The sequence below is a fragment of the Myotis daubentonii genome, chromosome 3, assembly GCF_963259705.1.
Source record: "Myotis daubentonii chromosome 3, mMyoDau2.1, whole genome shotgun sequence".
NCBI lineage: Eukaryota > Metazoa > Chordata > Mammalia > Chiroptera > Vespertilionidae > Myotis > Myotis daubentonii.
In genome coordinates, this window is record NC_081842.1 from 174927202 (window position 1) to 174930258 (window position 3057).

Here is a 3057-nt window from a genome sequence, read left to right on the forward strand (position 1 = left end):
TTGCCAATCATCCCTATTTTGTGGCTAAACTATCTGAGGTTAAGAGAATTCAGGCAGAAAGGGGTGGAGCCCAAGATGATCTCTGCCATCTACCATGCCACCGCCTTCCTCACAGATACCAGGAACCACATCATTGGATTATTTGATTCCAGAAATTTACAAGCTTGAGAGTTCAAATAAGAAAGTGATGATGCTAAATAGTTTACTGTGGCTGCATTTTACTAGCAAAAATAAATAAATAAATAAATAAATAAATAAATAAATAAAAATTTCACTCTTTTATTCCAAACAGCTTCCTGAACCACACAGCTGTTTCCTCCTGAGTCCTTGGTGGCCAAATTAAGCAGCATTTGCCTGAATGCTAATCCTTAGATTATGCATCTCTTAATCAGTTTGGCTGTAATTAGGTTGAGCTTACAAATTGTCATTCAAGAAATAATGATCTTCAAGAGGCAGAAAGGAAAGCATCAGCATCATTCGTTGCTATTCCGCATCCCTGTGACAACACGCATTGCCTGTGCTGGGTGGCACAGGAAGGGTGGCAAGGGGCATGGTTCTGATTGCATTCCTACAGGCGGGTGAGCAGTGGGCATAGAGTAGCATTGCCCTGGGCATGGGTCTTGGTTTAAAGATAGCTTCTGTTCTCACATTTGCTTCTCTGGCTTGACTCCTATTTGAGACAAAGAATCACATTGATAGCATCCTCATCTTGCTAAGATAACATTGGTTCTTTGAAAGGTTAATACACACAACGATTTTCTTAGTTAAGTGTGTTTCCGTTTATATAATGTTTATCTGAGAGTTTAAGGCATTTTGTAGGTATTGCCTCAGTCTTACATATGTGAGATAGGATAAAGTAATTCTTGCAGCTCTGGCCAATACTATGTGAGGTTAGTGATGAGGGACTGTATTTGTCATTCATCATTGTAGCTCTAGTACCTGGCAAAGGGGGCTTAGTAAATACCTATTGTTGAGTCTCTTTTTCCCACCTCAACTGAGGGTAGGAAATCAGATCTTGGATTGGCCATAGTCAAGGCCAGTTTTCTGCAGACTTATTCCTACCCTTCCGGCCTTTCTTGGTACCACTGACAGTTTAAAAAGAAACAGAGTCAACAGAATTAGTCCTTAGCTCAGTACCTCCTAATTCTGTGAGCGACTGAGTTCTTATTGACTGTATTCTCTGACATTTGTGACTTTCTTTTTAAGTTAACTGTCTAACTCTGTCATCACTGTCTGCAGTGTTTAGTCTGTATGTCTGATAATGCCCAGCCTTCCAGGACTGTCTATGCTTAAAGCTCAGCTTTGCTCTATTATCACTTGTGCCCCAGTGTGTCAGGGAGTTGGAAACATTTTTTTCCTCAGTGATCTTATGGATGTGGACACTGAAGCCCAGAAAGACTGAGCAAGATGCAGGTTGACCTCCTGCTCACAGAATTGCTACGGGGTGTCCTCTTCCACCATCTCAGGATAATTCACTCAAATAACGGGCATCGTATGCCTCCTTTATCAGGTATTGTTCCAGGTGCAAAGGATATAGAAACGTATATTTTAAAAAAACCCAACCCTATCTTCAAGGAACTCACAGTCAGGAGGAACATAAGCCTGCAACACAACTAATGGCAATATAGTGTAAGTGCCAATAAGAACTCTGTGAAGGGAGTGACTATTCAGCCTGAAGGATACAGGAAAAGTTACAGAGCAGAGGTGTCACTTGAGGAATAAGCAGGAGTTACTATTCCACTGAGGCAGGCCCTTGGTGTAAGGACGGACATAACTGTGGCATTCTGGCCCAGCCCCAATCCGAGGCAGAGTGATTGATCTTTCTCCCCTACTACATAAAAATTTAGTTTATTAATCCTCTCATGAAAAACCTGCACAATCACCACAGATAAAGTCACTGAAGAATCTTGACTCCTTCTGTTGTTCCATCTGCAGCTCACTTTTGGCTAGCACCAACATTGGCCTTTGCAGTCCCCCTGACTTTCTTCATTCTGTTCTTGCGTTCCTTTCTGTTTTCTTGAGGTCTTCTTCTTCTCATATAGGCCATGTCTTGCAAATCTATGTTTGGGTTCATTTTTCTTTGCGTAATCCAAGGAATCATAAATCACGCCAAAGCCAGTGGTCTTGCCACCACCACAGTGGGTTCTGAATCCAAACACAAAGGTGACAGCAGGTGTGGTCTTAAACATTTTGGCTAGTTTTTCCCAAATTTCTGTCTTGGGTACTGTTGCCTTCCCAGGGTGAAGGACATCAATGACCATTTGCTTCTGCTGAAGTAGCCTGTTGGTCATGAACTTCCTGGCCCGGATAGTTACCATGTCATTCATGATGAAGGTTGATGTTCAAGCAGCCAGCTTTTTTATTTTGGTGGCTTGTAGGCCACTTTGATGAAGTGGTTTGGAACTATGAAATGAGAGCAGTATCTAATAGACACTTTTAAAAATATGTTTTTATTGATTTTAGAGAGAGAGGAAGGGAAAGAGAAAGAAATATAGATGATTGGCTGCCTCCTGCATGCCCCCTATTGGGGATGAAGCTTGCAACTCGGGCATGTGCCCTGACCAGGAATCGAACCAGTGACCTTTTGGTGCATGGGACGATGTTCTACCAACTGAGTCACACTGGCCAAGGCTAATAGACATTTTTGTTACCCAGCCTATATTTAACAATCTCCCTGTTGAAGACCACCCTTCTACTCTCTCAGTCTGTACATCTCCAGATGCAGGCATGCGGCTTAAGCTTGGCTAATCAATGCCACTGGCCTCAGTGATAGCTGAAGAATGAGCATGTGGCCCAATCAGAGCCAATGAGATGGAAGAGAATTTTCCCTGAAACTTCTGGGAAAGAAACTCATTTTTTTCTGCTGTACTTTATTCACAAGGAGATGTAAGGTCTGGGCTGCCTACACTGTAGTGTAAGGGGAACTGGAAACAAACATGGAAGAGGCGATGCTAAGAGAGATGGAAAGTCTGTTCTGATGACATTATTTGGTTCCATATCAAACTGTGACAGAAGCTAGAACAATTCTTGGCTTTTCTACTATGAGAGCTGATGAAG

At 42.3% G+C, this 3057-nt stretch overlaps 1 pseudogene; it reads right to left on the minus strand.

The window, feature by feature from the left end:
- Positions 1-1862: 1862 nt before the first annotated feature.
- LOC132229480 (small ribosomal subunit protein eS24-like) lies at positions 1863-2348 on the minus strand (annotated as a pseudogene).
- Positions 2349-3057: the final 709 nt, after the last annotated feature.